Consider the following 11,027-nt stretch of genomic DNA (forward strand, 5'->3'; position numbering starts at 1 on the left):
TTTTTTTTTTTGAGATGGAGTCTCGCTCTGTCACCCAGGCTGGAGTGCAGTGGCGTGATCCCGGCTCACTGCAACCTCCGCCTCCTAAGTTCAAGGGATTCTCCTGCCTCACCCTCCCAAGTAACTGGGACTACAAGTGCGTGCCATCACGCCCAGAGAATTTTTTGTATTTTTAGTAGAGATGGGGTTTCACTGTGTTAGCCAGAATGGTCTCGATCTCCTGAACTCGTGATCCAATCCCCTCGGCGTCCCAAAGTGCTGGGATTACAGGTATGAGCCACTGCACCCAGCCTGTTTTCCTCTTTATTAGCTTACCTCTTTGGACAATTCTCGCTTTGCTCTGCATTTGCGGTGGCTAAAGAGGCAGGCTATGGAGTGAGACTACCTGGACTCCAACGCCAGCTTTACACCTACCAGCTGTGTGACCCCAGGCCAGCTATGCTGAGAACAGCCTCTCCCAGGAGGGTGGCAGGAGACACTGCATAAAGGGTGAGGGCTCAGTCAGGCCAGCAGAGATTACTACCGTGGCTAGGACTGTATACCACACACTTGATGGCAGCAAAGGAAAAGCTGAGGTCTCCACCTGTTAAGGGAGGCTCTGTGAACAGCAAGTCATCTTCCCCAACCACAGGCCTTATTATTTTATTCTAAAACCAATCCTAAAAGGCTCTTTCTACTCAACAAGTCCGCAAGCTTCAGCTCATTCCCTGCTTTCATCTCCCTGGACAGTTCCCATAGATTCACATCTTTAAAGTGTGGTCTTGGCGCTCTATCCTTCCACCCATCACACTTGTCCTTCAGCATGAACATCAGTCTCTTGTGAGTCAGAACCACAAACTCTAGATAGATTCACCTTTTTGCTTTCTTCCATGAGGTAACTCGTAATGACACTTTAGAATTTCTTTGCATTTCACAGGACATGCAAGGTATCCTTTTCTATGTTTTTGGCCATCATTTCATCGTTGTCCTTCCATTTTTTATAATGTTTTACATAAGTTTAGAGATAATGCCCATAACCAAAATACAGTTTACTGTGTTGCGCCACGGGCCCATCTCTGCCCATTCACAGAGGTCTTGCGTGGCTCTTCACTCCAACATACCAGTGCGCTCTCTGTGGGGGCGTGGGAAGGAGCCCAGACTTGCACACCATGCAGACCTGCATCTGGGCACCAGCGCCTTTATTTTCTAGTAGCGCCATGGGCAAGACGCTTCAATCACTTAATGCTTAATTTTTCTTTCTTGAAAATGAGTTATTGCCCAGGATTGCGAGATTGCAGGTCAAGCCCCCAATGCAGCAGTGCTGACTGAGGTTGCTGCGCTGCCAGTTCTGCTTTGTCTTTCAACTGCCGTCAGATAAAACAGGGAGTAAACAGCTCATCAGATGCTCCACTTTCCATAGAATGCAACTTCTAAGAATACTACAGGCGACAGAAATCCCACTCCCGCACTGCAGCCTCCCTCCAGGCCAGTTCTGGAACACCTCGAGAAAGCATGAACCCAGAGCCTACTACTGCACAGGACTGGCTTCCCTCCGAAATCCTCAGCACTCCCCAACCCCAGAGCTGTCAACTTTGTCCTGCGGTGGCTGTCAAAGCACTCCACCACATCTGAATCTAATCTCTTTAAGAACACAAAGCAAAAGGCCCTGTACCAATATATTTGAACCATACTTGTAGAATGAGTTGCTAGGTTCCATCCCCCACGTTAGCGACGTCTTGTTCACTGAACACTGTTAGGAGTAAAGTCTCCAGATGTCAGCTGTGAATTGACACTTTCATGTGCAGCACCTTTTGCCAGGTCATGTCAGCCTGTCAAGGCTTCAGTTTTCTATCTACAAAACAGGAGTAATATCACTCATTTCATGGGTCAGCTCTGGGAACTCAAGGAGCAAACTCACACAGAGAGCTAAGCCAAAAGAGCCCCACACACATGAGCCACAGTGGTGCTGGTGACCAGGAAGGATGTTCAGAGAAGGAAGTGATTGTCTGCACCATCATTAACCTGCGTGCAAAAACGCTGAGAGACCTATCGCCTGCATGCTGGACTGGAGACACTCCAGGTCACAGTAGTTTCTCCATGTTGCTCTGTGTTGCGCTGCTATGAACCTATTTTATGCTTCATGTGCTATTAAAACAGCGGCTGTTTGAAAAGGATTTGCATTGGAAACTCAAACAATTTCTAGAGCTTTCACAGTGGTAACTTGCTGAGTAACGCAGCTTTTACTGTTGTATGAGTTTCAATTTATTTCAGCAACAGTTACTGAATCAAACACTGTTTCAAATAGAGTCTAAATTTACTGCAGTTCAGAGCTGTCTAAATATATAGCCATTTAAATTTTAATTAAAAGTAAATAAAATTAAAATTCAGCTCCTCAGTTGCATTTGTCACATTTCAAGTGCTCAAAAGTCACATATGGCCAGTGACTACTGTATTAGTGCAAAACTAGAATTATTCCATCTCCACAGGAAGNTGATGTACCTTCAGAACAGGTTAAAAAAAAAAAAAAAAAAAAAAAACTAAAACACAAAACTAGAACAGACATTATTAAGGCATTGTGAAAATGTTTTACAAATAGAAAGGTATCTTTCAATTCATAACACCCCTCCAGCCCCTGACTCCCAAGACTCAGAACATTCAGTGTTTAGCAGTTTTCACTTTGATCTGAAAGTGAAAGTTGTATTTTCAAAAAACCAAGAAAAAGGCTTTTCCCGTCCAGCTGGCAAGAAGGAGGACTTAATTTTTGGTTTCAACTTCCTTAAAGAGAGGAGAAAAGGGCAGCGGTGGCCTTTTTAATCTCTTGCATGACACTTAGAGTGCTTCCAAGTCTTTCATGTGCTCTAAGGTGGGTGCCACAGGCTCTGCTTCACAGGTGGGGAAACTGAGGCTCAAGTTAGAAACCGTGGCGAAACCAGGCAAAGCCAGACCTGTGAGTGTGTGACATGGGCTGATGGAGCTAGGCTCTCAAGAGCCAAGCACGTGGCTCCCAGTGCTCAGAAATGGACTCCACCCAGCAGGTTTAAAGCAGAAATATCAAAATAATTCAACTTTTCATTTCCCTTAAACTACTACATCCTACCATTCCTTCAGATCAACAGGATTCTAGAAATGTTACACTGATCTGAAATCTTTTTCAAACGGAAAGATAGAAACCACCTAACACCCACATCCTAGCACTGGGAAACCAATTCCAATCTTAAGCCACGGGAGAGCCTAACTGGTTATGCACAGCAGCTGATTTAGGAAAGAAAAAGATCACAAGCTCACAACAAAAAGGCATGTTGTTGATAATCAAAGACATTCTCTGCCAACAGGGACCCTCAGAGCTGCTTCCATCTAGCCCACCCTGTCAGCCAAGAGATGGATAAACTTCTGCAGAGTTCCACCCAGCCCAGGCCCAGATGTGGTCCACTCCCTGGCTCACTGCCAGCAAATGCAGTGCACATCACCAGAGTACAGGACACCAGGGACAGGCTCACAGTGCACTCTCTAGGTGGCCCAATGGTGGACAACTCATCTCCATACTTCTCCAGGCTTTCTAACTGTTCATAGTTAGGTATTAATTTTTACAATAAGAGCGAGCAGTTAAAACTAAATGGTGATGTTTTTCAAATACAGTATGGAATTCTCCTGAATGTTTTCTGCTTTTGCATTCTATATTGTAAAACAGAACATTAGTTTAGCCACCCTCCAGGAAGGAAAGCAGATAAACTGCAACAGACTTTATTTTTTAAAATTCTAAGACAAACAACAAAAGTTTCCCTTAGCATTTGGGTTTATGAATACTCCGCAGACTTGCCATCCTCCACCTGCCCTCCTGAGTTGGCAGATCCTCTTTCTGCTCTTCTTTCTTGGGAGATACTTACTTAGTGGCTACCGTGTGCTTGGCACTAAGCATGCAGGCTACAATACAGCTCCTCCTTCCCTGAGGAGACTCAGGAGGGCAGTGGGGTCAGCTTTGTTATAGCAGCAGTAACTCCACAAGAGCCCAACACTCAGAGGGGCTCAGGAAGGGACAGAGGGAAGAACCACATGGGAGTTTTCTTGTCCCTCCTAAAGGAGGCAAGGTGCTCTGAAGCCAAGGGTCTGGGGAAGCCAACATTCCTACGAACCTGGGCTTGCAGGACAAGTGTCCCCCACACCTTCTGCAAAGATGGACTGCTACGAACTTAAGAGCATGTTCCAGAGGTGACTCTTGGGTAAGTCATCAACCCCCACCTGCATAGGAATGACCCTTTTCCTAATCTAGCCAATGCAGGATACCTCACAAACAGGACTTTTCAATCACCGTAGTTTCATATATTCACACGGCTTTCCTGCAAACTTTTCTTAAATGACGTATTTTAAAGAATGTCCATCTGAGTGCAGCACAGAAAGGTTCTCCTGGTTATGGTGGCTGCCTGAGTTCAGCAGTAACCACCAAGCCAGAGGACGGAACCGGCAATCTACAAGAGTCATTGCGATGGGCTGGAGTCCAGTCAGGGGAAAAGTGTTGGACAAGAAGAACCACAACCTCCTCATCAACCGATTCCATGCCAGGGGAAGTCTACCCACAGAAGAACCTCCTCCCCTCAAGGTCCTACACCCTACTCCTTGGAACCTGTGGTTCTGATGAGGTTATCACACCATGATCATGTTATATTACTATATGACCTTCAGGTAGGCAGGTTATTTGCAGGAGCCTGACTCAATCACACAAGCCCATAGAAGCAGGGGGCTTCCTCCAGCTGGCGGGAAACGTCAGAGAAATTCAAAGTACCTTGCTTTGCAGATGGAATGCAGGTGGCCTTAAGAAGCTGAGAGAGCCCTGCCCAATTCCCCTGCTGGCAGCTAGCAATCAATCAAGGACTTCGATCCTGCAAAGAGCTGAATTCTAACAATAACAGGAATGCGCTGGTAAGAGGACCCTGAGTGCCAGCTGAGAACACAGCTGGCCAACACCCTTCAGCCTTGCAAAAGCCTGAGCAGAGAACCCAGCCCAGCCATCCCTGATCTGACACACAGAATCCACAAGACCATAAATGAGTGTTCTTCTCCGCCTCTGAGTTTATGCTAATTTGCTACACAGCAACAGAGAACTACCACAACATAGAAATCTCAAAAATAGGATGTTGCATGAGTGTACATCCCCAGTGTTGGGAGAAAAGGCATCCTGGCCACCTCACTCAGGCACACATTCACAACAGGTCAGGTAATTTGGGCACCTGTCAGCGCTGACTGAGGCCACCTCCCTGCCCTCCCTGAGATGCTCTCAAGGCAGGTTCAGAGTGGCAGCTTTCAAAGAGGGCGAGGCTTGCCATCCAATTCACTGCAGAGAAGAGAAAGCACTGACAAGCCAGCCACACCTCCTAGAATGGGCCTCTCCACATCAGCACTGCAGCTTCTTCAATCTTCTGCGAGTCTGGGTGGTCTGGCTCTGCCAACTCTCTCCACCGTTAGTCCAAATTCTGTCTGCATCCTCAAAACTCAAGTTTCTGAATTTGAATATCAAGGTTTTTTTTCTTTTTTTTTCCCTTAAACAACCTTTTTTTACTCCACAACTACAAAATCAGATCCTAAACCATATGACCTGAGGCATAAAAGTTCTTATTTTCCAAGGATAACCATTAACTCTTCTCCCATAGGACACTTACATGAATCCATTTAAAATGAAGACAAAATCTCATATTAAATAGTGACCAAAGACAGTCTGAGACTTTACCTTGAGACACAAATCTTAGAACTTTTACTTTAAAATATTTACTTGAAATTACTTTTAAAAATTATGTCACAAACATGCATTAAATATTTCTGAGAAAAAGCAAATGACACTGTTGTTCCATCACACGCTCACAGCAGCAAGACAGACAAAACCCAATTTGCTTCACTCTGACTTCCACCGCATGAGCATTAAGTCTTTTTTTTGGAGAAAAGATTAGAGGCCTCTCATTCCCAGTCAGTTTAATAATCCAACCTTCCTTTTCCAGAGTCTGTCATGCCCTCCCAGGCAGCCCCTTCTCCAAGTGTCAGCTGTCCTGACCAGTCCTCATCTATCAGTGACCAGACATGAGGTGCAAGCAGTTCTCCAGCAAAACTTTCCTCAACTCCAGCACAGCCTGTGTCTTGCACTCGATTTTCAATTTCACCTTGTGGAGCTTGGCAATGGAACAAAAGACAGGAACAAGTGATGCTATTACTAAATAGGAGGAGTGTTGGAAGAGTTAATTTATGAAATTATGAAATTAATGCCTCTTCCTCCTCCAACAGTGCAGGAGCAAGTATCTGCTTAGTGTGATCATGCACACTTCTCTCCACAAGCTTATACCTCTGGGACTCAGATAGTGAAACTCAGAAAGCAAGGTCCACACGTGCCACCGCCATCCTTTACAGCAGGCCTCACGACAACCTTTCTCATGTATCCTGGACACTCACAGGAAGGTATGGGAGGGAAAGGCCCCTAGAGTGATGCCTCCCGTGCTCTGCAGCAGGTCCTGCTGAGCATCACAAGGATGTTCCAGACAGGTCACACCTGCTCTACTTTATGTCAGTGAGGTCAGGCTAAAGGGAGAGGGGGGATCCTGGTTGCGCCTCCAAGCTCTGACTCCTTTGCAAGAAACAATCGAAAAAACATGCACCAAGTTGGAAACGACTCTCACCAGGGGCCTTCTGGGGTACGGCTGACCATGTTCTATGCTGACAGTGGTCGGTCTCTCTCATACGTCAAACTAAGAATTTCCTTTGAGTTAATAGAAGATATTAAAAGATGAGATTAAGTATCAAGAAACCTGCAGAGAGGAAGGTGCATACACCTGCTGCACACTGCAGGCACACCTGAGATGGCACAGCCTTTGAAAAGCCAAACTCTGAATAGAAGCTGTTCAGAGCCCGGGACACCTGCACATGTCTTCGTTCAACTACACTCTTCCTGGGTCTCTGTAACACACCAGTCAGGATGTGGCCAAATATCTGAAGGCCATGCTCCCACTCTCACTTATGCAAGACTTTTAACCTGAAGAGGTTTCCAAAGCTGCTAGAATGACCATGGCAAAGTAACAACAGCCCAAAGCCCTGTTGGGTCAGGGCATGAGAGCACGTGCAAGCAACAGCAGCCAGAGGCTGGGATGCAACGGGCCCAGGGCCTGTCCACACACCTGCCCAACATCTCAAGGTCAGAAGCCCAGGTCAACAGCAGAGCTCACCCTAAGCACACCATTCCCAAAACAAAGGCTTGGGATTTCAAGCAAACAATGGAATAAGAACCAGAGCCAAAAGGAGCATTTCACCTCCTCTCCTCTGAAGGTTCTTGCACCAATCCCTGTCCTCTTTCACCTGCTTTTTCTTCATCCTACTTTACCAGAAGGCAGACTGGCAGTCTCACAAGGCCAAGCCACCAGGCGAAGTGTCCAAGGACAGAAAACTCCTCCCCAGAAAAGGACAAATAGTGCGGGTTGCCACATGGGCTACCAGGCAAAGACCCAACTGGGTTCAGCCAGTGCTCCGCAGCAGGCTCATCCTCCCATGAGGAACGCACACTGCATTTTCAGAAGTGCATGTCCTGGGACTAGATCACAACCCCAAGCAGCTTCCCAGCAACAAGATCCTTTACTATTGGTCAGCTCAGGTGTGCCTTTAAAACTCAGTTACTTCCTTCTCTAAGCCACAACTGAAAGACTTTTTGGTGGTCTTTCTCAACACTCTGGGTAAGCTGATGGCCAGAAGAAAGTTCTAGACAGAACTATTTCTTGATACGAAAAGGTTGGTTCATGTAGGACCAACGGGCCACGTGGAAATGATCACTGGGGGAACCTTACCTCCTCTAGTCACAGGCCCAACTCTACCACCGCTTAGGTTTACTTCTGAAAGATCAGCTGGAGTAGCAGCCCAAGCAGAGGTCACCGTGCCCTTCTAGGCCCATAGCAGGTAGTCCTCACAGGCCCCTTTGGGCAGAGACGGCAGGAAGTGGATGCACCCAGGGCCATAGTGGAGGCATGGTACACACCACCCGGAGACAGGCAAGGAGAGGTCTCCAGCAAAGGTGAAAAGGAAGGTTCCAAGAGCATGACTGCAGCATCAAACCAGACCTCCTGGCGGGCTTCAGAGCCCTCTCTTATGCCCTACACCATACTGCCTTACAGCTGGGTTCTAACAGGTTGGCAAGGGGTGGGGCACGAGGCCAGGGGCCAGGACCCAGGGCCATCTGAGTAGCAGAGCCCTGGAGGTGTTGCTGAGTTTTAGGCTTTAGACTTTAATGTGGGGGATTGGAGATTGGAGGTGACATGAGGGTGAAGGGGAACCTGACCAGACCTGCCAGCAGAGAAGATCACCCCATTAGCAGTGATGGGAAAGGACTCAAGCAGGACCAGAGTGCATTGAAGGCACCTCCGGCTGCTTGAGCAATCTCCACAGAGGTAACAAGAGCCTGCCTGAGGATGAGGTGTGGAGAGATTAAAAGGGCCAAACGAACAGCATCTGATGATTGACTGGGCGTGGGTGACGAACAGCGTGAGAGGGGACCTGCACAACTGAGCAGGGTACTCTTGTGCTCTAGGCAGGGGGCACTTGTAGGCAGGTTTCAGGATGGGTCAAGATCATGAGATTGTCTCCATATCGTCCCTGCACCAGATCCCCAGATCCTAACACAGCACCTGACCCTAGTGGGCTCATTCACTAACAAAAGCAACACGACCTACTGAGGCTGACTAGTTACCAGGAGAAAATAGCGTGGGGAGTCCAAGTGAGATGCATGGGGCCTGATGCGCTACCGCTAAGAGCAGAGACACAACCCAAGACTTGCAGAGATGACGTGTCTATCTTTTTTTTCTAGTGCTAAGAGACACGGAGCCCATTCCAGTTCCATAACAGGCTGGAAGCCTAAAGGTCCTCCCAAGCGAGCCCTGAGGTATACATTACTATACATCAAGAAGAAACTGCTTCCAACCACCTGCTCTCAGGAAGTTCTACAGGTAAGAACTGGAGGGAGAGGAGTCGGCCCTCCCGCCAGTGTCTGCAATGCATGTTTACACTTCAGGGAATTTAGAAGGTATCACTTGTAGCCCAAGCCAGGTGAAAAAAGTTACAGAACATGCAGCTATTACGGTGTATCACACGCTTTAAAGAAGTATCAACTGTTTCGCAACATACTTCACATGAGAAAGAGTTACAAGAAAAAGTGTACTATAACAACTCCCAGCATCTAGCAATTGTGGTTATTTGTAGGACTTTACTGCGTGTAACAACCCTCATACCCCGGCAAATCCTTCTTTTTTAAATTGGGGGAAAAATCGTGCAAGGAAAATTTATCATTTAAGTCTTAAAATACTGACATACAACCCACACATAAATTATTTCCAGACGCTCAGAAAAGCCCAAAATGGCAAAGGGGCTGCGTCAACAGCATCACACCTGAACAGCCTCACCTGGGGCAATTCCAACCCCACACACACACCACCTTTGCTTTCATTCCTTGCCGTCTGTAGGGGCACTAAATGTAAGTAGAGCCTCTAATTCCCTCCAGGCGGATGTGTAAGTATTTAAAATAATAATGCATCTTCCAAAGAATAGATATATATGACATATCTGTTTTTTCTTTGAATTAAGCCAATATTTATATACTATGCTGTTGTTAACCGCAATACGAAATTAAAGTACACAACCCCCCCCAAAATGAATCACCTAAGTTGACAGTTAAATTTTTGTTTTAAATGAAATAAAAAAGGTTAATATTTACCTTCGACGTGATCTGAGCTCCTGGCAATGCTAAATTATTCTGCAACTTAATGAAACTCCACACTTATCTATGCCCCACTTTAACAAGGGGTTCCTCACTTGCCCGGAGGCGGGGTGCAGGGGGAGAGTCGATTTCCCTTTCCAGTCTCAAGAGTAAAAAAGACAAATACCTGCAGGTCCTATTCAGCAGCCCCTTTCTTGCACTGTTACTTGCAGGATCTGGGCAAGTCACTCCATTATAAAGGAGTTTCATATTAGCAAGAAAAAAAAAACAAAAAACTTTCAAAGCAGAGTCGGGCCTTGGCCTTCAACATGCATCCTCCAAAAGAAGCCTGGGCGCCTGTAACCGGTGTCTGCACCGCAGGCGCCGGCCAGGACCATGGTCCCCGCCCCCGCCCCCGCCCCGCGCACTCACCCCTGGATGCCCGGGCTGTACGCGCGGCTCTTCCACGGGGTGCCGGGCCGCGGCGCCTGGGCCCCGGGGCCGCCTCCTCCGCTGAGAGCAGCCGCGCGGCTGCCGGACAGCAGGTAGTTGAGGCCGTAGGTGCTGGCCTTGTTCTCGCGTTTCCGGCGACCCGGGTGGAACTGGTGCTGCGACGGGGAGCCAGCGGGCGCGGGGCCGCGCGACCCGGGGTGCCCGTTGGCTGTGCCGGGGGCGCTGGGCGCGCCGTCGGCGAAGTTGAAGAAGGAGGCCGCCGCCCGGCCGCCCAGCGAGGCGCTGCGCCTGGAAGACGCGACGGAACGAGCAGCTCGTCCGGGCTACTCGGCTGCCCGACCTTCTGTGCGTTGGACGAGGACGACGACGAGCGACGACAGCGACGGAGAGCTTCTGGCAAGCGGCCGCGCGGCTGCCCTCGGCTCCGCGGCCCCATGCGCCGTCAGTAACGCTGGGGGTCAGCGCTGGTCGGTGCCTGCGGCCGGGGTCCGGTGAGGTCGGTGGGCGACCGTCCGGCCCGGGCAGCGCTGGCCCATGGTCCTGCCCCGCCGCGCCCGCTCGGCCGCCCCCCGGCCGCGCCGCCGTGGTCCCAGCGCCGGCGAGTTTTGAGGCAGAATATGGACCGAGCTCGAGTGCCGCCGCGGCCTCACTGGCCCTGCGAGGTCTTCCCAGATCGTTGTCATCTCACAGGGCCTAGTTGGCTTCGGTTCCTTTCTGCTCGGTGCTGGATCCAGGCCACGCGCTGGTCCATCCCTCGCCGTTCCCCTTTTTGGGCGGTTTTTGTTTGTGGGGGCCGGGCGCAAACCATTTTTTTTTGTGTTCTTTCTTCTTCCCGCCCCGACGCGGCCCGCCCCCGCCGCGCCCCGAGGCCACGGCCGCGCGCGCACGG

General features: G+C 49.0%; 1 protein-coding gene across 2 annotated transcripts in view; it reads right to left on the reverse strand.

The window, feature by feature from the left end:
* Positions 1–10,813, reverse strand: part of TENT4A (terminal nucleotidyltransferase 4A) — a 45,912-nt gene extending 35,099 nt beyond the window's left edge. Inside the window, exon 1 of one of the 2 annotated variants that reach the window (XM_017884056.1) lies at positions 10,118–10,813. The gene's annotated coding sequence lies outside the window, so the exon portion shown is untranslated. The remainder of the gene's footprint in view (positions 1–10,117) is intronic. The other variant, XM_017884058.1, reaches the window with a different exon arrangement.
* Between the last annotated feature and the right edge of the window lie 214 nt (positions 10,814–11,027).

Source organism: Rhinopithecus bieti, unplaced genomic scaffold (assembly GCF_001698545.2).
Source record: "Rhinopithecus bieti isolate Rb0 unplaced genomic scaffold, ASM169854v2 scaffold_13112, whole genome shotgun sequence".
NCBI lineage: Eukaryota > Metazoa > Chordata > Mammalia > Primates > Cercopithecidae > Rhinopithecus > Rhinopithecus bieti.